General features: G+C 45.4%; 3 non-coding genes across 3 annotated transcripts; 1 reads left to right on the top strand and 2 right to left on the bottom strand.

Annotated features, from left to right (window-relative positions):
* Window positions 1–14738: 14738 nt before the first annotated feature.
* On the bottom strand, window positions 14739–14822 carry TRNAL-UAA (transfer RNA leucine (anticodon UAA)). Its single transcript has one exon. It is a non-coding gene; the product is annotated as a tRNA-Leu (tRNA).
* A 4549-nt stretch (window positions 14823–19371) lies between these two features.
* TRNAV-AAC (transfer RNA valine (anticodon AAC)) lies at window positions 19372–19444 on the top strand. Its single transcript has one exon. It is a non-coding gene; the product is annotated as a tRNA-Val (tRNA).
* Window positions 19445–21412: 1968 nt separating this feature from the next.
* Window positions 21413–21486, bottom strand: TRNAI-AAU (transfer RNA isoleucine (anticodon AAU)). Its single transcript has one exon. It is a non-coding gene; the product is annotated as a tRNA-Ile (tRNA).
* Between the last annotated feature and the right edge of the window lie 5048 nt (window positions 21487–26534).

Genomic DNA, 26534 nt, shown 5'->3' on the forward strand with positions numbered 1-26534 from the left:
TGCAGCCTCTGCCCGGCCGACCCCCCGTCTGGGAAGCGTGGAGCGTCTCCGCCTGGCCGCCCATTGTCTGGGATGTGAGGAGCCCCTCTGCCTGGCTGCCCAGTCTGGAAAGTGAGGAGCGTCTCTGCCCGGCCGCCATCCCATCTGGGAAGTGAGGAGTGCCTCTTCCCGGCCGCCATCCCATCTAGGAAGTGAGGAACGTCTCTGCCCGGCCGCCCATCGTCTGAGATGTGAGGAGCGTCTCTGCCCGGCCGCCCCGTCTGAGAAGTGAGGAGACCCTCTGCCTGGCAACCGCCCCGTCTGAGAAGTGAGCAGCCCCTCCGCCCCGCAGCCGCCCCGTCTGAGAAGTGAGGAGCCCCTCCGCCCAGCAGCCACCCCGTCTGGGAAGTGAGGAGCGTCTCCGCCCGGCAGCCACCCCGTCCGGGAGGGAGGTGGGGGGATCAGCCCCCCGCCCGGCCAGCCGCCCTGTCCGGGAGGTGAGGGGCGCCTCTGCCCGGCCACCCCTACTGGGAAGTGAGGAGCCCCTCTGCCCGGCCAGCCGCTCCGTCCGGGAGGGAGGTGGGGGGGTCAGCCCCCCGCCCGGCCAGCCGCCCCGTCCGGGAGGGAGGTGGGGGGGTCAGCCCCCCGCCCGGCCAGCCGCCCCGTCCGGGAGGGAGGTGGGGGGGTCAGCCCCCTGCCCGGCCAGCCGCCCCGTCCGGGAGGGAGGTGAGGGGGTTACCCCCCCGCCTGGCCAGCCGCCCCCGTTCGGGAGGTGAGGGGCGCCTCTGCCTGGCCGCCCCTACTGGGAAGTGAGGAGCCACTCTGCCCGGCCAGCCGCCCCGTCCGGGAGGGAGGTGGGGGGGTCAGCCCCCCACCCGGCCAACCGCCCCGTCCGGGAGGGAGGTGGGGGGGGTCAGCCCCCCGCCCGGCCAGCCGCCCCGTCCGGGAGGGAGGTGGGGGGGTCAGCCCCCTGCCCGGCCAGCCGCCGCATCCGGGAGGGAGGTGGGGGGGTTACCCCCCCGCCTGGCCAGCCGCCCCCGTCCGGGAGGTGAGGGGCGCCTCTGCCCGGCCGCCCCTACTGGGAAGTGAGGAGCCCCTCTGCCCGGCCAGCCGCCCCGTCCGGGAGGGAGGTGGGGGGGTCAGCCCCCCACCCGGCCAGCCGCCCCGTCCGGGAGGGAGGTGGGGGTGTCAGCCCCCCGCCCGGCCAGCTGCCCCATCTGGGAGGGAGGTGGGGGGGTTAGCCCCCCGCCTGGCCAGCCGCCCCGTCCGGGAGGTGAGGGGCGCCTCTGCCCGGCCGCCCCTACTGGGAAGTGAGGAGCCCCTCTGCCCGGCCAGCCGCCCCGTCCGGGAGGGAGGTGGGGGGGTCAGCCCCCCGCCTGGCCAGCCGCCCCCGTTCGGGAGGTGAGGGGCGCCTCTGCCCGGCCACCCCTACTGGGAAGTGAGGAGCCCCTCTGCCCGGCCAGCCGCCCCGTCCGGGAGGGAGGTGGGGGGTCAGCCCCCCGCCCGGCCAGCCGCCCCGTCTGGGTGGGAGGTGGGGGGGTCAGCCCTCCCGCCCGGCCAGCCGCCCTGTCCGGGAGGGAGGTGGGGGGGTCAGCCCCCCGCCCGGCCAGCCACCCCGTCCGGGAGGTGAGGGGCGCCTCTGCCCGGCCGCCCCTACTGGGAAGGGAGGAGCCCCTCTGCCCGGCCACCACCCCGTCTGGGAGGTGTACCCAACAGCTCATTGAGAACGGGCCATGAAGACAATGGCAGTTTTGTGGAATAGAAAGGGGAGAAAGGTGGGGAAAAGATTGGGAAATCGGATGGTTGCCGTGTCTGTGTAGAAAGAGGTAGACATGGGAGACTTCATTTTGTTCTGTACAAAGAAAAATTCTTCTGCCTTGGGATCCTGTTGATCTGTGACCTTACCCCCAACCCTGTGCTCTCTGAAACATGTGCTGTATCCACTCAGGGTTGAATGGATTAAGGGCGGTGCAAGATGTGCTTTGTTAACCAGATGCTTAAAGGCAGCATGCTCGTTAAGAGTCATCACCACTCCCTAATCTCAAGTACCCAGGGACACAAACACTGCGGAAGGCCGCAAGGTCCTCTGCCTAGGAAAACCAGAGAACTTTGTTCACTTGTTTATCTGCTGACCTTCCCTCCACTATTGTCCTGTGACCCTGCCAAATCCCCCTCTGCAAGAAACACCTAAGAATGATCAATAAAAAATAAAAATAAATAAATAAATAAATAAATAAATAAAAATAAAAATTATATAATAAAAAAAATCTTAAGCATTTCACCTGTGCAGCAAAAAAAAAAAAAAAAAAAACAAAAAAAAACAGATGGCTCTCCTTTCCAGGTGTTTCTGAATTTGATCCCCGACGCCTGGGGCATCGTGGAGGAACTTGCATAGGAAATCAAGGTGTCACAGGAAAGAGAACACGCACAAGCAAAAGATACCTTAATTTGTAGTATACTCAATATTTATCGTACAGAAGTGTACCGACGATAGGCAATGTGCGATGTGATGGGTGCTGGGAACTTAACGAACCCTCCACGCGCCTAGACCTCATTGGATCCACTTTCTCTTGGGTTGTGAGCTGGTAAAAAAAAAAAGGGGTGGATGTGGAGGACGGTCCAAAGAATTCGGAGCTCCGTAAAATGCTACTCAAACTTTATTTAGCGCGCTGGAGAATCCCTGAGAAGGAGTATTATACCCAGTTTTCCGGGACTTACCTCCAGTGATTCTACGTCGATTCTTTGATGAGGCCCATTAATTTTTAGCTGGGTGTTGCCTACCAGACTGTAAGTAGCACTGTATTCGTGCATTTTCTTTTATCGCCCGCTTTTTGCAACTAACACCAACAGAGAACTTCCACGGTAGAAGGTGAAAAATTGAGCGTCTACCGGGAGTGGGACTCACAATCTTATGTTACTGGGCTTTAACCAACCGAGGTAATTCACTTCTACTTTCAAGATTTTTATTTTTGTTTTGGTGTTTTATAAACGTGTAGATTTCGTCGCATTGTTTTGTTCTGTTCTGTGGCGGCTTTTTCATAGAAAGACAACACCAACCTGGGCGTGGTGGCGTGACTCTGTAACCATACCCAGCTACTCAGAAGGCTGAGGCGGGAGAATCGCTTAAGGCCTGCAACTGAAGGCCAACTTGGACAACAGAATGAGACCCTCGTCTCTAATAAAATACATAATTTTTTTGAAAAAGACAACATCTCCCCCTTAAACAAAACATTCTCTTCTGAAATTGCATTCTCTTAATCTTTCTTTTACTGATATTGAGAAAGGGGTTGGCTGAAAGAGATCTCTGGAAAGACAACTCAAAAAAATCAAATAAAGAGTATTATTTGGCGGGGTGCGATGGCTCACGCCTGTAATGCCAGCACTTTGGGAGGCTGAGGCGGGTGGATCACCTGAGGTCAGGAGTTCGAGACCAGCCTGGCCAACATGGTGAAACCCCATCTCTACTAACAATACAATAATTAGCCTTGTGTAGTAGCAGCCACCTGTAATCCCAGCTACTTGGGAGGCTGAGGCAGGAGAATCACTTGAACCTGGGAGGCGGAGGTTGCAGTGAGCTGAGATCACCCCATTGCATTCCAGCCTGGGCCATAAGAGCAAAATTCCATCTCAAAAAAAAAAAGTATTATTTATCTATAAAAAGAAATGAAATTCTAATACAAGCTATGACATGAATGAACATTGAAAATATTATACTAAGAAAAAGAAGCCTTTGACCTTTGATATGATAAGCACATTGGGACCCCATCCCACTCCACTGAAAAAACTACAGAGATTGTATTTGAAGATAAAATACTTTCTTTTCCCCTGAGTATTCTAGAGCAGCACTGTCCACAACAGCCACTCACACATATTTCAAAAACATAGTACAAAAACAGAAAGAAAGAAAAAAGAAATCTCATATTTTCTTGATAACATGTTTAAATGATAATATTTGGAGTTAAAATATATTAGAAGTAGCTGGGCACAGTGGTATGCTGTTGTAATCCCAGCTATTCCAGAGGCTGTGGAAAGGGGAATTTCCTGAACCTATGAGTTTGAGACCATCGCGGGCAATACAGCGAGCCCCCTTCTCTTAAAAAAAAAAAATTAAATTAATTTCACTTGTTTAACTCTACTTTCTTAGTATTACTAGAAAACTTAAAATTACCCACTATATGATATTATATGTTAACTCTCACATCTTCTTGTGGTTATTGATGTGGTAACATCAGTAAAGTGCTATCAATTTACCAGGGGCACAGTCCCTTTGAGCAGACTCCAGACTCTATAATGCTGTCATATTGCATTTGTTTTTCATCAATAAATACATATTTTCTTCTCTTAAACCAATTTCTTTTTTTCTGTGTGTGTGTGTGTGTGAGAGAGAGAGAGAGAGAGAGAGACGGAGTCTTGCTGTCGCCCAGGCACTCCATGGCAAAATCTCAGCTCACTGCAACCTCCGCCTCCCGGGTTCAAGAGGTTCTCCTGCCTCAGCCTCCCGAGTAGCTGGTATTACAGGCACCCACCACCATTCCCAGCTAATGTTTGTGTTTTTTAGTAGAGATGGGGTTTCACCATGTTGATAAGGCTGGTCTCAAACTCCTGGCCTCAGGTGATCCACCCGCCTCAGCTTCCCAAATTGCTGGGATTACAGACGTGAGCCACCGTGCCCAGCCTCTCTTAAACCAATTTCTAGTGTGCAAAAATGGTAAACTCTTCATACTAAATTTCTTTTCCTGATTTTCTTTTTTCGTTCAAGAGAGATCTATGGGTTGGCTAAAGAGCTTGCTTAGTAAACTGAAAATCCTGGATTTCAGTTTGGTAGGGCTTTCTATAGGCTTTGTAATTTTTACAAGTGTAGCTCTATCTTTGTTGCATACAGTTTAAGAAATTCATTCTTGATGACATCTGTGTTATTCATTTGTTATATGCTGTGGGAAACTAAAAGGCCTGAGGTCTAGTTCATCAATTTAGTTTTTGAGGGTGGCAGGAAGTCTTTAAGGAAGAAAGGAGGAAAGACTGGATGGAATATGCTACATGATGGAAGCCGCGTGAACAATCATTCCCTACATGGCATGACTAAAGCACTGTCAATTATTTATTGGAAACAAAAAAAATTTAGAATTTTCAGGTCTGGTGCGGTGGCTCATGCCTGTAATCCCAGCACTTTGGGAGGCCGAGGCTGGTGGATCACTTGAGGTCAGGAGTTCGTGACCAGCCTGGCCAACATGGTGAAACCTGTCCCTACTAAAAATACAAAAATTAGCCAGGCATGGTGGTGGGCACCTGTAATTCCAAGCTACTCAGGAGGCTGAGGCAGGAGAATCACTTGAACCCAGGAGGCAGAGGTTGCAGTGAGCCGAGATGGCAGCCCCTGCACTCCAGCCTGGGAGCAAGACTCTGTCTCAAAAAAAAAAAAAAAAAAAAAAAAAATCAGTGTTTTCATCTGATGACAATTTCCTTGTCCTGTACAATAAGATTACCAATGATTTATTTTGCAATCATTGAATATTTTGTCTTTTATCTATGACTTTACCATTTGAGAACACGCAATAAGAACTCCAGTAGTTACTGGAAATCAATTTTGTATGATTTTCAATTACAAAATTTCAATTTTGTATGATCTCCACAAAAATTGTTTTTTTTTTGTTTGTTTTTTTTGTTTGTTTTTTGAGACGGAGTTTCGCTCTTGTTCCCCAGCCTGGAGTGCAATGGCGCGAACTCAGCTCAACCAACCTCTGCCTCCCGGATTCAAAGTGATTCTCCTGTCTCAGCCTCCCAAGTAGCTGGGATTACAGGTGCCCACCACCATACCCAGTTAATTTTTTTTTTCTGTTTTTAGTAGAGACGGGGTTTTGCCATGTTGGTCAGGCTAGTCTCGAATTCTTGTCCTCAGGTGATCCACCTGCCTCAGTCTCCCAAAGTGCTGGGATTACAGGTGTGAGCCACTGCACCCGCCTCCACTTTCTTTTCTCCACTTTCATGGAAGTCAATAGAACGGAGTTGGACACTGGAGAAGTTGAGAGGTCTGCAGGAGCTGCTGGAACCAGAAAGCAAAACTCTTTTCCTCCTGCAAAGTCTCTCCAGCACCCACAACTGACAAAATTCAGTGCCAGCTGGCACAAGAAAAAAAAAAAAAATTAAAGGGCCCAGATCCCATTTCAAAAAGCAGTCTAAAAGGATGAATTGCAGGTTGAAACGTAAAAAAAGCAATCATGGGCACAGATGGCTCCATAATGAGCAAGATTGCAGAGCAGTGCCCCCAAACAGTATCTTCCAACTCATAACACACTGAAAACTGCTAAGTAGGTACCATCAATTATGCACTTTTAAATAGTGAGTGATCCATATATGTGCTGTTGTCTTTTTCTTCTGTCCTTTTTGGGTTTTTTGTTTTTTGTTTTTGAGAGACAGAGTCTTGCTCTGTCACCCAGGCAGGAGTGCAGTGGCAGGATCTCACCTCACTGCAACCTCCGCCTTTCTGATTCAAGCGATTATCCTGCCTCGACTTCCCAAGTAGCTGGAATTACAGGCACCCGCCACCATGGCCAGCTAATTTTTGTATTTTTCTTAGTAGAGACGGGGTTTCACTATGTGTTAGCCAGGCTGGTCTTGAACTCCTGAGCTCAGGTGATCGACCTGCTTCGGCCTCCCAAAGTGCTGGGATTACGGGGGTGAACCACTGCACCCCGCTTGTTCTTTTGTGTGGTTTTTGTTTTTGTTTTTGTTGTTTGTTTGTTTGCTTTGAGACAGAGTTTTGCTCTTGCCGTCCAGGCTGGAGCGCAATGGCACAGTCTCGGCTCACTGCAACCTCCACATCCTGGGTTAAAGCAGTTCTCCTGCCTTCAGCCTCCCAAGTAGCTGGGATTACAGGTGCCTGCCACCAGGCCTGGCTGATTTTTGTATTTTTAGTAGAGATGGGGTTTCACCGTGTTGGCCAGGCTGGTGTGGAACTCCTGACCTCAAATGATCCGCCCGCCCCGGCCTCCCAACGTGCTGGGATTACAGGCATGAGCCACTGCGCCCAGCTTCTTCTGTTCTTTTCAACGCACTTTAGATATTTCTGGATGATTGGTTTATCCTTTCCTCCTCTAGTTCTCTTTTTTCAGGCTAAGCCACATATATGTCCTTTAAAGTTGCCAATCTGACTGAACCTGAAACACCACATGTAGTTTTTGTATACTTTATCGTCAAACACATTTACTTCATATTTAAATTATTTCCTATTAACATAATTTTGATTTCCAAAACCTCTTTTTTGGTTTTTCGTTTTGTTTTGTTTTTGTTTTTGTTTTTTTTGAGACAGAGTTTTGCTCTTGTTGTCCAGGCTGGAGTACAATGGCGCGATCTCGGCTCACCGCAACCTTCGCCTCCCGGATTTAAGTGATTCTCCTGCCTCGGCCTCCTGAGTAGCTGGGATTACAGGCATGTGCCACCGTGACTGGCTAATTTTGTATTTTTAGTAGAGACGGGGTTTCTCCATGTTGGTCAGGTTGGTCTCAAACTCCTGACCTCAGGTGATCCGCCTGCCTCAGCCTCCAAATGTGCTGGGATGGCTTTTTTTTTTTTTTTTTTTTTTTTTTTGGTTTTATGAAAGCTTTTCTTCATTGGATCCTAGTCCTTGTTATTGGGTACAGTATTGTTTCTCTCCCTTCTGAAGATATTAGTGAGATATGATATAATATGATACATGGTATAAAGTTTTTGCTGCAGTTTGTGTCCTTAAATTGTATTTCAAAAATCTCTTTTTATATCCTTCCTCCCTCCCTCCATCTCTCTCTCCCCCCCACCTCTCTCTATATATATATTTGGTGATCCTTGCACTATACACGTTGTATTAGTTTGTTATCACTGCCGTAACAAAGTACCACAGATTTTGTGATTTAAATAATAGACATTTATTTTCTTATATTTCTGGAGGCTAGAGGTCAGAAATTATGGTGTCAACAGGATTTGTTTGTTTGTTTATTTTATGCTTCTCTCCCTGGTTTGCAGATAGCCATCTCCTCCACGTCCTCACATCGTCTTCCTTCTGGGTGTGTCTGTGTCCTAATCTTTTCTTTCAAAGACATGTCATACTGCATTATGGTCAATTCTAAACACCTCATTCAAAGGCCCCATCTCCAAAGATAGTCACATTCTCAATTAGTACGTGTTAGGACTTCAAAATATGAATTTGGTAAAGAGAGGAGGACACAAATTAATCTTTGACACATATATTTAAGAATAGGAGACTAAAATGCTGATTGAGGCTGGGCATGGTGGCTCAAGCCTGTAATCCCAACACTTGAGAGGCCAAGGTGGGTATATCACTTGAGGCCAGGAGTTTGAGATCAGCCTGGCCAACATGGAGAAATTCCACCCCTACTAAAAATACAAAAAAAAAAAAATAGCCGGTTGTGGTGGCACGTGCCTGTAATCCCAGCTACTCAGAAAGCTGAGGCAGGAGAATTGCTTGAACCCCAGCAGGTGGAGGTTGCAGTGAGCTGAGATCCTGCCACTGCACTCCAGCCTGGGCGACAGAGTGAGACTCTGTCTCAAAAAATAAAATAAAATAAAATGCTTATTGAGAAGACAATGTAGTCATATTGTTCCTATCATTCCCACTAAACACAGTTAAAAACCCTGGACATCATATATAAAACAAACATAAGAAGACTTCGAAAAATGGAGAGAAGGCAAACTGGTGGGAGACCTTTTGACCTGAGGAAAGACACGTTGGTAAATTTCTTAATTTTTTTTTTAATTTCATGTATCCTGGACTGAGTGCTGGAGAAGCCAACAACCCATCAACACAGACAAAAAAGCCACAGGAAAAGCAAGCTTTCTCTAGCCAAATGACAAGAAAAAGAGCAGCCTAGCAAGACAAAACTTACAGACAATAATTCTCTATTCCAACAGCACACTACAGAAAACGCTGAACTCCTATATCCCTACTCCCTCATTCTCCATCTGAAAGGCCCAGTCGGGAGCCCAAACTCTCACCTTTGGCCAGCAGCTGAGGTGGTTTCAGAGAAGGCCAATTGTGGAACTGAGATCTTTAACCTCATTTGGTAGTATCACTGCCCACCTTCACACTTGCTAACCCCAGCCTGATCGGAAGCTCAGAGCACTTGAGTGTGGTTCTTAAAGAGAAAAATAACTTTTGATTTATATGGCTGGAACACCGTGGTTGGGAGAAACCTCCACTGTCAGGAGACAGTAAGTAATCTGTAAGGTTCAGTAAGAGGGTTGGGCAGATTTCCAGAAATCAACTTCCAGTCAACCCGGAGATCATAGTCCTAAAAATGAATTGGAGACAAAATAAGGTAAAGTTCCATTGCTTTGTAGGATGTTCTACACATTTCAAATTTGTTAGTCTCCTCCAGGCTAGTGAGCCTCCATATTACTCACTTAATAGAATGGTCTTCTAAATATCCTGCTATAAATTTCCTCCATATTCTGAAACAGAGCAAGGGGCTATATAACTCTAAATTTCCTCAAAATGGCATTAAAACGAGATCTATTTTCACTCTCGTATTCACTACATGTACACAAACGCCACCAATACCTGAAATTTTGGGGGCTGGCTTTCACAAGGTAAGTTATATTCTTTGGCTTTTCCCAATTCTGGCTTAAAGTGAAACTTTCCTTGTGTATCACACTAGTCCTTCTGTTATTTGGTTTTCAGAATTTTGCTACTGCTTTCTACTTTCCCATTATTGTCCTTTTGTACTTATGAACGGCTCTCTCTCCTTTTTTCTTCTTTCTTTCTTTCTTTTCTTCCTTCCTTCCCTTTCTTCTCTCTCTCTCTCTCTCTGAATTTTTGGCTAGAAAGACATCAGATGCCTGTCTTCAATACGCGATTATTGTAAACAGGTCTATTTCTAACTTACTATGATTTTTCATAATGCTTGATATTCAGAGGATTAACAAAATAATACAGTGGGCAATGAAAAGGATGCTATCCTTTATGCTCAGATTAAAATCCTAAAGGGACTCCAGCCTCCACCTAGAATATAGAAAGTTGGAAAGAATATTGCTCCTAATCTAACAATGAAAAAGTCCGCATAGGCCGGGGGCGGTGGCTCACGCCTGTAATCCCAGCACTTTGGGAGGCTGAGGTGGGCGAATCACCTATTACCTGACGTCAAGAGTTTGAGACCAGCTTGGCTAACATGGTGAAACCCTGTCTCTACTAAAAATACAACAACAAAAAAAACTAGCAGGGCATGGTGGAGCATGCCTGTAATCGCAGCTACTCGGGAGGCTGAGACAGGAGAATTGCTTCAACCCGGGAGGTGGAAGTTTCAGTGAGCCGAGATGGAGCCATTGCACTCCAGCTTGGGCGATAAGAGTGAAACTCCATCTCGAAAAAAAAAAAAAGAAAAGAAAAAAGAAAGAAAAAGTCCAGATAGTCTAGAGAAGCATAATTTTCCTTGAACCCATGAAAAAGTTCAGGTCTCAGAGCAACCACGTAGCCTGAAATCTATGGAAAAATAGGTGCTTCCAAGTAGAAATGAGAAATGAATACTGGCTCAACCATAGCAATAGGATGATGATGAGGCTTCCATGCGAGAGGGTAAGAAAAATTCAGCAAAAATTCAATATTTTATGACTTGCTGAATTTAGTCTAAGTGTTTATGTCTAAGAAGGAAATTCTAGAACCCCTAGGATCAAGTACTCAAGAAGAGTTTTCACACTTTTGCAGGCTTTTCTTCACAATTCTCATAGTACTGCTGTCCTCCATGTTGCAGGAGAATTGGTTCCAGGACCCGCAAGAATACCAAAATCCACTGATGCTCAAGTCCCTTATATAAAATAACCTATGCACACCTTCCTGTATACTTTAAATCATCTCTAGATTATTTATAATACCGAATATAATGTAAATCCTATGTAAATTGTTGCTATACTGTATTTTTTTATTGTTGCATTGTTTTTATTTTTTTCAAATATTTTTGATCCTTGGTTGGTTGAGTCTACAGATGTAGAACCCGTGCTCATAAGAAATGATGGAGCAGGGCAAGAGATCAGAGAAAGCCCCTTTCAGTGGAACAGGACTGAGAGAATAGCCTGTCCCTAAAGAAAGAAAGCTTAAACACTTAGGGAGTAGCAGCAAACATGGTTATATCCAGAGAGCAGAAAATTCACAGGAGCTGAAGAAAGTAAAAAAGAATGAAAGTTTCTACTTCAAGGGAGTATTAGGTACAGAATATCAGAGAATGTCAACTTCTGGGAGCAGGCAGAATGACCTCAGAGACCCTGATCACAGAGTCTGCCTGTCTTAGTCTATTTTGGGTTGCTATAACAGAATACCTAAGCCTACGTAATTTGTAAAGAAAAGAGTCTTATTTGGCTTATGATTCTGGTGGCGGGAAGGTTCAACCACATGATCATCTCAACAGACATGGAAAAATATTCAATAACATTCAACACCCATTTATGATTTTAAAAAAATTAGTAAACTGGGAATAGAGAGGAGCTTCTTCAACTTGATAAAAAGCATCTGCAAAAAAAATGTAATATCATACTTAATGGTGAAAGACTGAATGACTTCTCAAGATAGGGAATGTCTGACAAGAATATCTGCTCTTACCACTCTTTTTTTTTTTTTTTTTTTTTTTTTTTTTTTGAGACAGAGTCTCACTCTGTCGCCCAGGCTAGAGTGCGATCTGGGCTTACTGCAACCTCCGCCTCCCGGGTTCACGCTATTCTCCTGCCTCAGCCTCCGGATTAGCTGGGACTACAGGCGCCCGCCACAACGCCCGGCTACCGGCTAATTTTTTGTATTTTTAGTAGAGACGGGGTTTCTAGTAGAGACGGGGTTTCACTGTATTAGCCAGGATGGTCTAGATCTCCTGACCTCGTGATCCGCCCGCCTCGGCCTCCCAAAGTGCTGGGATTACAGGCGTGAGCCACCGCGCCCGGCCTCTTACCACTCTTATTCAACATTGTTTTAGAAGTCCTATTTAATGTAATTACACAAGACAAATAAATAAAAACACACAGATTAAATTGCAAAGGAAGAAATAAAACTCTAGTCATAGGCAACATGATTGTCTATACAGAGAATGCAAAATAATCTAAAATAAAAAATAAATATAACCTAAAATAAATAAAAATAAATAAATATAACCTAAAAATAAAATATCTGAAATAGAATAATAAAAGAATATAGTAAGACTGTGAGATAAAAGGTAAATAAATAAAAATCTATTGTATTTCTATGTACAGAGGTACCTCCACTTACGGTGGGGCTACATTCCAACGAACCTATTTCAAGTTAAGAATATAAATCAAGGCCGGGCGCGGTGGCTCACGCCTGTAATCCCAGAACTTTGGGAGGCCAAGACGGGCGGATCACGAGGTCAGGAGATCGAGACCATCCTGACTAACACGGTGAGACCCCCCCCATCTCTACTAAAAATACAAAAGAATTAGCCGGGCGTTGTGGCGGGCGCCTGTATTCCAGCTACTCCGGAGGCTGAGCCGGGAGAATGGCGTGAACCCGGGAGGCGGAGCTTGCAGTGAGCCGAGATCGTGCCACTGCACTCTATCCCAGCCTGGACGACTGAGCGAGACTCCGTCTCCAAAAAAAAAAAAAAAAAAAAAAGAGTATAAGTCAAAAATGCATTTAGTACCTCCCCCCTAAAAAAACCCATCACAAAGTTTAGAAAATTAAGGCAAACCATGGTAAGTCAGTTACTGTATTAGAAATGAACAATTAGGGCCCGGTGCCATGGCTCACGCTCACGCCTGTAATCCTGGCTAGATCACCTGAGGTCAGGAGTTTGAGACCAGCCTGGCCAACATGGCAAAACCCCGTCTCTACCAAAATTGCAAAAAAATTAGCCAGGCGTGGTGGCAGGCGCCTGTAATCCCAGCTACTCGGGAGGCTGAGGCAGGAGAATCGCTTGAACCCAGGAGGCGGAGGCTGCAGTGAGCTGAGATTGCGCCATTGCACTCCAGCCTGGGCGACAGAGCGAGACTCTGTCTCAAAAAAAAAAATGTCTGATTATTGTAGTTTGCTCAGAAAATATAAGCAGCTCTCAGAACTCAATAATAAGAAAACCAAACAATAACGAATATTTAAGCACACACTTTGCCAAAGATTATATATGGCCAACAGATAAACACATATACATTACGAAAATATACTTTAATCTTTAGGGAAATGCAAATCAAAATCACAGTAAGATACTAATATATTTTTGCTAGAATGGCTAAAAAATTAAAAGATAATTTAAAACAAGCATTGGTGAGAATGAGGGGGAACATAAACTCTAATATATGGTTCCTGGGAATTTAAAACGGTATGAATTGTTGCTGGAAATTTAAGACAGTATGACTGCTTTGGAAAGCAAGTCAGCAGTTTCTCATGAAACTTGTAATACAAAAGTGATAAACACTACATGAAGGTCCAATATCACTGTGAAGAAGGACAGGAGAGAATTCTAAAAATAGCAGGGCTCAAACAACAATTGGTTGCAGTCATCGGATGCAAGGATAGTCTCTCACTAAGTATATACAGCAGTCGGATTACACATATTTTTCTTATATAAAACTATAACCACACCGAGGATCATTTCCTTTCATTTTCCTGTCAAGATTGATTTAGGTTAGCCAACGATCTCCTGCTCGTTGAAATAAATTTAAAAGCACATTATTTACTTATTGATGCTTTCCTATAATGTCTTAGCTGAACATTTCTAGTCTGAAAGACTATTTGCATTCGACAATCTTGCTCGCATTTGGGATAATTTCTCCTACTTGAGTCTGATTTTTGTAAGGAATATTGAGAGCCTTAATAGTGGAGTTGGGCTTCTCTGAGTCCCGCTCTCTGGCAACAAAAAAAAGCAGTGCTTGTGGGATTCGCTTTTGCCTGCCTCAGAGCCAAAGAGAACCTAAACGCAAAATATTTCACAATTTCCTTTCTTTTGGAACAGAATCGCCTGCAGAATTCAGGTCTCTTTAGGTAGAACATCCACTTAGGCTCTCCTCTTCCCACAATTCCTTTTTTTTGAGACAGAGTCTCACTCTGTTGCCCAGGCTGGAGGGCGGTGGTGCGATCTCAGTTCACTGCAACCTCCGCCTCCCTGGTTCCGGCGACTCTCATGTCTCAGCCTTCGGAGTAGCTGGGCTTACAGGCGTGCACCGCCACACTCCGCTGATTTTTTTTTTTTTTTTTTTTTTTTTTTTTTTTTTTTGAGACGGAGTCTCGCTCTTGTCGCTCGGGCTGGAGTGCAATGGTGCGATCTCGGCTCACTGCAACCTCCACCTCCCGAGTTCAAGCGATTCTCCTGCCTCAGCCTCCCGAGTAGCTGGGATTACAGGCGCCCGTCACCACCCTTGGCTAATTTTTGTATTATTAGTAGAGACAGGGTTTCGCTATGTTGGCCAGACTGGTCTTGAACTCCTGACCTCAAGTGATCCGCTCGCCTCAGCCTCCCAATGTGCTAGGATTACAGGCTTGTCAATGTACTTGAATACATCCCACAGTGATAGGAATGTATTCAAGACTTGAATACACTGTGCTATTAGGCCATAGGAATTGTGGGAAGAGGCGTCTCCTACTTAATACTGCTCACCGAAACAATTTCGTTGAAGATTAAAAAAAAAAAAATTAGTGTTGGGCAGAATTTCGTTTAATAACCTTCGTTATTATTTGAAGCGTTTACACTCAACGTGAGAGGGTTGTCATATTAGTTTTTATGTAAGCATGTCTGGCTTCCAACTCTGCGGCAGAAATCGCAAACGTCAAAATACACACGAATGCTTACCGGGAGTGGGGCTGGAACCCACAGCGGACACCTGTCCATTGGATCTTAAGTCCAACGCCTTAACTACTCAGCCATCCCGGTGATAACGGGCGGTTTTGGTTGTCAACGTTTACTAGGCTAGAATTTGTAGTTTCTGGAAGATTATGAGTAATTTTATATCCGCGAAAACTAGGACCATGTTTAAAAGAGTGTACAAAGTTAATAAATCTTTCTAATATTGCTTGGAAATAAACAAATGAAAAGATATATTTCCAAAAGTATGACTTAATCACTAATTTGCGACAGGCATTATGCTAGGTGTTAGGGAAAGACGAACCATCCCTGATTCCTTGGACTTCCATTAAAATGAGGCGTGTTGAGGGAAATCCACGCCTGTCAATGCTGGGATCAGAGCTGAATCCTAAAGATTCAGCAACCTCCGCCTCCCGGGTTCAGGCGATTGCTGGGTGTAGGAAAGAACATGTCAGAAAAAAGAGTCTCCCATACATTGACATACAGAAGAGTTTTTAATTATTCTATTGTTGTGATTTTTTTAAACATGGACTATACAGTATAATCATCTGTGGATTTTGTAAAATATACTTATCTAGATAGTTTAAATTCCTACATATGACAGACAAAAAAATAATAGAAACATGTAGAAAAATAGCTTTATTATCTAGGGGACAGAATAACATTAAACAAACAAACAAAACTAAAAACACAAACAATAGGCAGAGCGTGGTGGCTCACGGCTGTAATGCCAGCACTTTGGGAGCCCGAGGAGGGCGGATAACCTGAGGTCAGGAGTTCGAGGCCAGTCTGGTCAAGATGGTGAAACCCCGTATCTACTAAAAAATACAAAAATTAGCCGAGGGTGGTGGCATGCGCCTGTAATCCCAGCTACTCGGGAGGCTGAGGCAGGAGAATCGCTTGAACCTGTGAGGCGGAGGTTGCAGTGAGCCGAGATCGTGCCACTGCATTCCAGCCTGAGCAACAGAGCAAGACTCCGTCTCAAAAAAAAAAAACAAAAACACAAATAGTAAAGCAAAACACTGATATAGTCTGCTGCACCCAAATCAAAGAAAGCCACAATGGAACAGTAAATAGACAAATACAACCAAAGTAGAAGATACTTGAAATATTTACAAATGAAAATAACTTAATCTACATGATATAGTAAGAAGCCATTAAAATCAGCAAGATCAAACAGCAAGCTCAATAGAAAATTTGTAAAGAAGCTGGGCGCGGAGTCTCAAGCCTGTAATCCTAGCACTTCGAAAGACCGAAGCTGGCGGATCACCAGGTCAGGAGTTCGAGACCAGCCTGGCCAATACGGTGAAACCCCGTTTCCACTAAAAATACAAAAATTAGCAGGGCGTGGTGGCAGGCGCCTGTAGTCGCAGCTGCTCGGGAGGCTGAGGCAGCAGAATCGCTTGAACCCAGGAGGGAGAGGTTGCAGTGAGCCGAGATTGTGCCACTGCACTCCAGTCTCGGTGACAGAGCAGGACTCTGTCTCAAAAAAAAAAAAAAAAAAAAAAAAAAGAAAATATATAAAGACTAGGGACAGGGTTCTCATCAAACCCATGATAAGAAGAACCTGAAAAGATTAACATTTTAAATATTTAATATTATTATCAATATAAAATGCAAGATAAAATAAGTTATTACTCAACCTACCTTACATTGGAAGAATTAGAAAGCTTGATGTGTCCATTATTGCAGAAATGGGAATATGGAAGCCCTCATATCCTGCTGGTGGAAGTTTATATTAATGCAGCCATTTTGGAAAGCAGTCTAATACTTTTTACTCAAGTTAAGATTGACACACCCAATGACCTAGGTATTCGGCTCCTAGGTGTATATTCCCCCTCATGTCACAAAGTTACCGATTGTATCATATGTGGATGTTAATTGCCTCACTATTTTTCCTCTTCCAGAATCAGATTCAGCCTTGAAGCCAACATTGAACAGTAGATACGTGAAGTGTGGTAAACACATAATATTAAATATTATGCAACTATGAGATGTACTAGAGTATATGTAAATGTACCAATCTTTTTTTTTTTTTTTTTTTTTTTTTTTGAGATGGAGTCTCTGTCACCCAGGCTGGAATGCAATGGCATGATCTTGGCTCACTGCAACCTCCACCTCCCTGGTTCAAGGAATTCCCCTGCCTCATTCTCCCGAGTAGCTGGGATTACAGGCACACGCCACCACGCCCGGCTAATTTTTTTTGCATTTTTAGTAGAGATGGAGTTTCACCATGTTGGCCAGGCTGGTCTCGAGCTCCTGACCTTGTGATCTGCCTGCCTTGGCCTCCCAAAGTGCTGGGATTACAGGCCTGAGCCATAGCGCCTGGCCGCATGTACCAATCTTAAAAAAAAATTTTTTTAAAAAAAGATACTTAACACAATAAGATTTTCCCTTCTATTAGCACTAATCATTCTGCTCTCTGGCATTCAAAATCTTGCTACTTGCTACTGCTCATCATTTTCTTATCTTTTTGTCCCTGTGTATTTATGTCTTTAAACACCCTTAATGCTTTGTATAAGTGTAGTTTGGAACAAAGAGAAAGCAAAAGCTGTGCTTAATTTGCCATCATTATAATTAGGTCTATCTGTGACTTACTATGATTTTTTATCACCATGGAATCCTAAGGATTGGTAAAATAGTGTGTGGTGATATCCACTTGTGGTGATAGGGAACCATCATTTTATTGGGATCAAATACCAAAGAGTCTAGAAAATAAAATTTTATGTCAAATTTTCTTGTCTCTCATTTCACCACTTTAGTCTATTGAGGTTAAGCTGAAAGAACAAATATCACATCCAGGACAGAACCTCATTTGCAAGCTGCTTGCTATTTTTCTGACCACTTTCCCTAAGTTCTGACAAATGCTGGCTCAGTTACTACTATTCTGCCTTCCTTACCGCTCCAACTTTTCAGAATATAGAGCTAAAAGCCAGATCCACATGAGCTGCCCTAGAAAGACACAAATGCCTTTCTATCCTGGGCATTTTCTATCCCTGGGGTTCTGGACTCAAGACCTTCTCAGGCCATCTGAATCCCTGGCCTACTCTTTGTTGGCTGAAGCTGGCAGCTTTCCACATTTTTCACAGCTTCCATGCTAGTCTCAGAAATCAGCTGTTAATTCTGTATTCTGAATGTTTGGCAATTGTAAGCACTTGGGCTTTGTGGAGGGCCCTTTATGGAAGCCAGAAAAAAATGAGGAAATGTTAGCCAGACCCCAGAACCCTGTAGTCTGCTGGAGCAGGCAACCAGATGATAACAATTGTAAAATAATTCATTGGTCTCTCTATTATGAAATTTAAAAAGCGATAAAGGGATCAGTCCTTGGTTTATTTTGGATCTCCTGCAGAGCAAAACCATGACCTTCTGCATATAACACACAGTGATAATCACTACACTAACACAAAATGTCATAGCTGAGGACAGGTACAAATGCTAGAAAAAAATGGCTACAGTAAAATCCAAGGATAGTCTCACTACAAGATAAAGTAAGGAGAGTATTTCAAGTGCTAAACAATTTTATATTCATCTCAATTGGCACAAGTTTGAAAGACCCATCAATTACAATACACTGAAAAAAGGTAAGTTTAGATATCCAAAACTGAACTCTTGATTGTTACTTGTTCTCATTCATTCATTCACTAAAGGAATGTTAATTAATTCTCTACTAAAAGTCCTAAGCCAGAGACTATTAAGTAGCTGGGAATAAAGCAGTGGACACGACAGACAAAATATCCTTTTCCTCATGGAATTTATGTTTTAATTCCTATCAAATAGCTGTTGATGATCAAATATGCTATCTTTTGATGAAAATTTTTACCATAGTTAGCAGAACTCTTTATCACTTCTTTAGGATTTATAAAATCTAGCCTACTAGATGCTTTTCACTATGCTAAGGATGAGATAATTATGGATGAGGAAGCTTATCCTCATGTTCATATATATATATATAAAACAGCAAAAAATACGTAGTGTGAGAAGCATATATACATATATATACATATGTGTAAATATACATATGTATTTATTACCAATTACCATGTATGATATATAGATATTTGCTCATTGGTAACTGATCCTAATGAATACGGTTGTTCTGTCTTGATTTTAAACTTCCCCTTACACACCCAAGCTATTTATTTCTTGTTATACGCCTTTGCATGAACACTGCTCCTGCCTTTTGTTTCAAACCTCAAGAAATAGTCTCATTTAGGAGTAAGAGGGACTTTGAATGAATCTCAGTGACAGGCTGCTAGCATGAAGAAAAAAATACTCGAGGTCACCGATATCCTGCTTAATTTTCAGTCATCGAGAAATGAACATTAGAGCGTCTTATGAGAGCAGAGAGCATAGAACATACCAAAAAAAAAAATGAATTGAAATAAAATTTCCTGAGAGACTGCCTGATATTTCCCCGCCCCGTGCTTCTGAAGGAATTGAAGCTTCAGGAGAAGCATTTGCTTGATTTCGAGTTGTCGGGTTTTAAACTATGGATTCTAAGAATTAGAAAGTGTAGGGGAAAATATTATCCCTCTGCCAAAGATATACCCTGACGGAACGGATAAATTTAAAGTTCATTTTAACTAATTCAAAAGTGAAAAACAACCTTACTAAGTAAGTTTCCGTAGTGTAGTGGTTATCACGTTCGCCTAACACGCGAAAGGTCCCCGGTTCGAAACCGGGCGGAAACAGAGTGTGGTTGGGTTTCTTTTTTTTTTTTCTTCTCTTGAGAAGGAGTCTCACTCTGTCTCCAGGCTGGAGTGCAGTGGCGCGATCCCGGCTCACTGCAACCTCCCACTCCCTGGTTCAAGCGATTCTTCTGCCTCAACCTCCCGAGTAGCTGGGATTAGAGGTACGCACCACCACGCCCAGCTAATATTTGTATTTTTAGTAGAGACGGAGTTTCACCATGTTGGCCAGGATAGTCTCGAGCTCCTGACCTCGTGATCCACCCGCCTCGGCCTCCCAAAGTGCCAGGATTACAGGCCTGAGCCAGCGCCCCCGGCCCATAGTTGTTTTGTGAAATTCTGAATCTGTTTATTTATATATATGTGTGTGTGTGTGTGTGTGTGTGTGTGTATACACACACACTATATATATGTTTTATATATATATAAACATTAGTTATATATATAAACATTAGTTATATATATATAAACATTATATATATATAATTTTTTTTTGAGACGGAGTTTCGCTCTTGTTGCCCAGGCTGGAGAGCAATGGCACGATCTCGGCTCACTACAACCTCCACCTTCCGGGTTCAAGCGATTCTCCTGCCTCAGCCTCCCTAGTAGCTGGGATTACAGGCATGCGCCACCACGCCCGGCTATTTTGTATTTTTAGTAGAGGCGAGGTTTCTCCATGTTGGTCAGACTGGTCTTGAACTCCCTACCTCAGGTGATCCGCCCACCTCGGCCTTCCAAAGTGCTGGGATTACAGGCGTGAGCAACCGCGTCCGGCCCAGAACTGGTTTTCATTCAGTTCAATCTGTCAGTAACAATCGCTTCTGTGAACACACTTTTGAAAACCAATCAGTGTCTGCTCCTGGCTTCCGAAAGTGAGCTGATCAGGGATGGACTCACTCCAATAAACATACCTATGAGTGCCGACAAAACAATGGCAGTCTCTGACAAGTAACCATGCTCCCATAGATTATATCAACCTAATGAAAAAAAGATCAGCCATCTGTTCTGTTTTCAGGGACTGTGTTTTACAATATAGCTCTCCCTTGAATGAGCTTTGATTTTGTCTTTTTAAAGTATTGAGCGGTGGTTTCGTCATCCTTTGAAAATGACCCTTTGTCAGAGCTGAAATGTCTAAGTTTCGTTTCTTGCTGGGATTATTTTTACCATTTATTTTTCACATCTGTAATTCTGTGTATTCTATAAAATGATATAATCTTTACAACCACTTTGTTTTGCTGTAAATGTAGACCTTGGCAGGCTTTTGCTCCTTTATACATGTTTATCAGTCAGACTGGGCAAACAAAATCCCAATGTTTCAAAACACACTGTAATGGCGAGTCTTCAACAGTCACTCCACAAATATTTACCGAATGCCTACTCTCTTCAGAGCCATTCTGAGACCTGGTGATCTGGAAGAAAAAAGAAAAAAATTATGTCCTCAAAGACGAAAATTCTGATGAGAACAGACTGAGAATTTAATATGAAAAAAAGGAAAGCAAAATATGTATGCATTGTTTCCCATTGTGGTTATCTTAATAAAAAATATCAATTTCAACAGTGTCCAAAGATAGCGCCAGGGGTGAGCAGACCATCAGGTAGAGGAAGCACGTGACAGGCACAAGCAGACTCCATAGGCTGGATCCTGAGAAAGGGACCAAAAAAACATGGAGTTCAGATGGACAGCGGGCATCAGACACACATCCAACCCCAGTGCTACCCCCCTCTCTAACACCCTCATTTTCTTCACTAAAATTTCTGTCTTAGGGCGTCATGTCACTTGTTCCGTAAGATTTTCTTTTTTCTTTCCCAAGCGCCTTTAGAGGAGTGCAAGACTGAAATGGGTAGGTGTGACTGCTGAAGAAGAAATGACATCATTTAATTCCGACTGTAAGTTGAAGAGGCTGTTATTTCCGATGTATAGCTGGATGTGAAGTGACTGCGGCAAAATTGGTGACAAGGTGAGAACCCTTGTGGCCCGTACGGGGATCGAACCCGCGACCTTGGCGTTATTAGCACCACGCTCTAACCAACTGAGCTAACCGGCCACCCGGAAAGTAGTCGTTCTTTTAATTTTAAAAAAGCAAAATGTTGGTTGTTTTTGTATTTCTTTAAAACTAAAGGAAATTCTTTTCCTCTCCTCAAAGAGATGTCTTTTAAAATAATTTTAATTGCGACTACGTAATATTGTTTCTTCAAACTTCTGTTGGTGTTTTGCATTTTCCCTTCCTGCACTCCCGCAGGGAAGAAGGAAAACAAAAACAAGGACAAGGCCAAAAACTCTACCTCCAGCAGAAAGGAACTTCGCCTCTCCCGTGGGAAATGAGATTTTCTCAAACTCACCTATTCCGCCCGGAGAAAATACTACAGAGAACCATTCACGAGAGGGGCTTCCTTCTGACCTTGGGAAGGGTCCAGAGACCCGGGGGACGATCTGGAAGCAGAAGCTGGTCGTTCTGAGTTTTCCATCCAAATGGTTTGCTTATGAAATTGACTCACCACGCGGAATGGCTGGTGGATTTAGCTCGCGGCATGAGGAATCCGCTCCATAATGGAAGGAAGAAAATCTCCGGCAGCTATGCCTCGCGGGTTCATAAGGACTGGAGTTACTCCTTCTCTCTGGCCCCCTCAAAACGCCCGGTGGTATGTCTGTTGCTCCACTACGCGTTATTATAATTAACTGCTTGTGTTACTCTTTGTGCTGTCTTGCTCTTCATTCTCCTGGTACCTCGGGTGCCCGCACAGCATGGTAGGCTGCTCAGTAGTTTAATGAATGGGGAAAAGGTGTGCAGAGGTCATTTCTGCTGATTATCAAGACTTCAATTCTTCGAAGTGGAGCACGAGGATCCTCTAGGCGTCAGGCAAATGTCATCAGGAGTCTCAACGTCTTCCCCCCAAAAAACAATATTTTCAACAGAAATCAATTTACCTCCTCATTGGTGGTGGAATGGGAAGATGGTGGAGAAAGCTGTCCTTTAATAACAGCTCGGAGGTCTCCGTTCTCCAACAAAGGACTTTGTGCATACCTTTTCTCTCCCAGTTCCCGCCGCTATGGCTGTTGGAAGACTAAGGACTTCCACTCAGCCGGGCTTCGGCGCCTCTTCCTGTCCGGGCGCGGCTACGGTTGCTGGTACACATTCGCTGCGCCTCGGGCAGCCTAAGGGTTCTCAAGTTCAACAAGGTCAGCACCCAGTTCTTTTCAGACAGGGAACACACTGGCGATGCAAACAGGGTTGAGCTGGTTCAGGTATGCATGTGTTGAAATCGACAAGTCTGCGTCCTAGAGCCCTAGCAAAGATCCCGAACAGGCAGCTCTTTTTCCTGGACAATTTCCCAGGAATTAAGTCTGGCTCAGCTCTAGTTTGGTGTCAGGCTCAGTTTGGTGCCCAGCAAATAAATTTCGAGAGGAAAGAGGAATTCAAACCATTTCTGGAGTGACAATGGTATCCACGAGCGAGTGCTCTAAATTTTCGGGCCGCTTGGAGGTTTCTCGGATTTCTATTTTGAGGACAAAGACGATAACGCTAGCCTCCATGACCCTGCTGAGTATCTAGGAAAACCCAAGAATTCGAGGGAGGCCGTGTTGTAATATCTGGTCTGAGTGGCCCTCTTTGGATTTGGAGGCTGTTTCCAATAGACACAAGATAAAAACTGAAGATTTAACAGAGCTTAGTCGTTAGCCAAGCTGGGCCCTTAGGCTTCAAAATATTGTTACCCACCGTCCTCCCCAATTTTTTAAAACTATGTCCCCCCATACACATTTTTGACAAATTAATATGTATCTTAAGATTAAGCAGATGTTTTTCTTTGTATTATAATTATTGACATTTTTAAAAATTAAAGTGTTGCATCTTTCTTGAATACGTTGAAGATTATAAATTTTGAATAATGTAATAGTTTTATGCTTAAAATTATTTTAAGTTTTCCATAGCCTACTTACCTGCAACAACAACAAAAATATATATGTACATTACAATCAATTTGGGGGATGGCACAGGCTTTTTTTTTTTTTTTTTTTTTTAGACAGAGTCTGGCTCTGTCATCCAGGCTGGAGTCCAGTGACGCGATCTCAGCCCACTGCAACCTCTGCCTCCCGGGTTCAAGCGATTCTCCTGCCTCAGCCTCCTGAGTAGTTGGGATTACAGGTGCGCGCCACCATGCCCTACTAATTTTTGTATTTTTTTTAAATTTTTTTATTTTTTATTGATCATTCTTGGGTGTTTCTCGCAGAGGGGGATTTGGCAGGGTTACAGGACAATAGTGGAGGGAAGGTCAGCAGATAAACAAGTGAACAAAGTTCTCTGGTTTTCCTAGGCAGAGGACCCTGCGGCCTTCCGCAGTGTTTGTGTCCCTGGGTACTTGAGATTAGGGAGTGGTGATGGCTCTTAACGAGCATGCTGCCTTCAAGCATCTGTTTAGCAAAGCACATCTTGCACCGCCCTTAATCCATTCAACCCTGAGTGGATACAGCACATGTTTCAGAGAGCACAGGGTTGGGGGTAGGGTCACAGATCAACAGGATCCCAAGGCAGAAGAATTTTTTCTTAGTACAGAACAAAATGAAAAGTCTCCCATGTCTACCTCTTTCTACACAGACACGGCAACCATCCGATTTCTCAATCTTTTCCCCACCTTTCCCCCCTTTCCATTCCACAAAACCGCCATTGTCATCATGGCCCGTTCTCAATGAGCTGTTGGGTACACCTCCCAGACGGGGTGGTGGCCGGGCAGAGGGGCTCCTCACTTCCCAGTAGGGGCGGCCGGGCAGAGGCGCCCCTCACCTCCCGGACGGGGTGGCTGGCCAGGCGGGGGGCTAACCCCCCACCTCCCTCCCGGACGGGGCGGCTGGCCGGGCGGGGGGCTGACCCCCCCACCTCCCTCCCGGACGGGGCGGCTGGCCGGGCGGGGGGTTGACCCCCCCACCTCCCTTCCGGACGGGGCGGCTGGCCGGGCGGGGGGCTGACCCCCCCACCTCCCTCCCGGACGGAGCGGCTGGCCGGGCAGAGGGGCTCCTCACTTCCCAGTAGGGGCGGCCGGGCAGAGGCGCCCCTCACCTCTCGGACCGGGTGGCCGGCCAGGCGTAACCCCCCCACCTCCCTCCCGGACCGGGCGGCCGGCCGGGCGGGGGGCTGACACCCCGCCACCTCCCTCCCGGACGGGGCGGCTGGCCAGGCGGGGTGCTGACCCCCCCACCTCCCTCCCGGACGGGGCGGCTGGCCGGGCGGGGGGCTGACCCCCCCACCTCCCTCCCGGACGGGGCGGCTGGCCGGGCGGGGGGCTGATCCCCCCACCTCCCTCCCGGACGAGGTGGCTGCCGGGCGGAGACGCTCATCACTTCCCAGACGGGGTGGCTGCTGGGCGGAGGGGCTCCTCACTTCTCGGGCGGGGCGGCTGCCGGGCGGAGGGGCTCCTCACTTCTCAGACGGGGCGGTTGCCAGGCAGAGGGTCTCCTCACTTCTCAGACGGGGCGGCAGGGCAGAGGTGCTCCCCACATCTCAGACGATGGGCGGCCGGGCAGAGACGCTCCTCACTTCCCAGATGTGATGGCGGCCGGGAAGAGGCGCTCCTCGTTTCCTAGATGGGATGGTGGCCGGGCAGAGACGCTCCTCACTTTCCAGACTGGGCAGCCAGGCAGAGGGGCTCCTCACATCCCGGATGATGGGCGGCCAGGCGGAGACTCTCCTCACTTCCCAGACGGGGCGGCAGCCGGGCAGAGGCTGCAATCTCGGCACTTTGGGAGGCCAAGGCAGGCGGCTGGGAGGTGGTTGTAGCGGGCCGAGATCACGCCACTGCACTCCAGCCTGGACACCATTGAGCACCGAGTGAACGAGACTCCGTCTGCAAACCCGGCACCTCGGGAGGCCGAGGCTGGCCGATCACTCGCGGTTAGGAGCTGGAGACCAGCCCGGCCAACACAGCGAAACCCCGTCTCCACAAAAAAATACGAAAACCAGTCAGCCGTGGCGGCGTGCGCCTGCAATCGCAGGCACTCGGCAGGCTGAGGCAGGAGAATCAGGCAGGGAGGTTGTAGTGAGCTGAGATGGCAGCAGTACCGTCCAGCTTCGGTTCGGCATCAGAGGGAGACCGTGGAAAGAGCGGGAGAGGGAGACCGTGGGGAGAGGGAGAGGGAGAGGGAGAGGGCTAATTTTTGTATTTTTAATAGAGACGGGGTTTCACCATGTTGGTCAGGCTGGTCTCGAACTCCTGACCTCGTGATCCACCCGCCTCAGCCTCCCAAAGTGCTGGGATTACAGGCGTGAGCCACTGCGCCTGGCCGGCTTTCATTTTTATGAGTTCTTCTGCATTGAATTATCATTAAAATTATTACTTATATACAATCAAGCATAACAATAAAAATATTATGAATTTGGAAACTAATCAATGAGTATAAACGTGAAAGTAATTGGATATTTATCGAAATTACACGATTGGGCTTTTATAATTAGTTCATGTAATTGTTGATAAATAAATGTACACATTGCCATGATAAGTCATTTCAACATTAGTTTTATGCCCAATTTATAACTACTGAGAAAATGCATTTTAGTATACAAATAAATGAAAATAGATCAGATTTTGTTACACAAATGTCTCAGAATTATTTAACAGTAAGTTATTTGCCAAAAATCACATAGTAACCCACAGTAAATAATTACATTTTACACTCTATGCTAGTTGAGAACTTGACTAGATTCTCCCTTAATTTGTTTAAACCAAGTAATCGGAAACTTCCTGACTTGCTAAAGGATAGTTACTTAGCAATTAGAACAATTCAGTTACCCAGGAAAGACTCTTCCCACCCAGGTCTTTCCAATCGTCCCTGTGTTGAAGCCCAGAGTGTTTTGCACTTTGAGCTAAAGAACCTTGGTCATATTGAGAAGAGTGAGAGAAACACGGGATTTTTTCTGTTTGTTTGTTTGTTTTTGTTGTTGTTTGTTTTGTTTTTGAATATAAGAAAGGCCATTGAGAAAATGCACACCTTGATATCAGGAGTGTTCTCAGACGGATCAATTTTAGAAAAAAATCTATATGGTGGTTGATGATAGCGCAGTGGTGCCATCTCGGCTCACTGCATCTTCCGCCTCTCGGGTTCAAG

This window comes from Gorilla gorilla, chromosome 5, assembly GCF_029281585.2.
Source record: "Gorilla gorilla gorilla isolate KB3781 chromosome 5, NHGRI_mGorGor1-v2.1_pri, whole genome shotgun sequence".
Classification (NCBI taxonomy): Eukaryota; Metazoa; Chordata; class Mammalia; order Primates; family Hominidae; genus Gorilla; species Gorilla gorilla.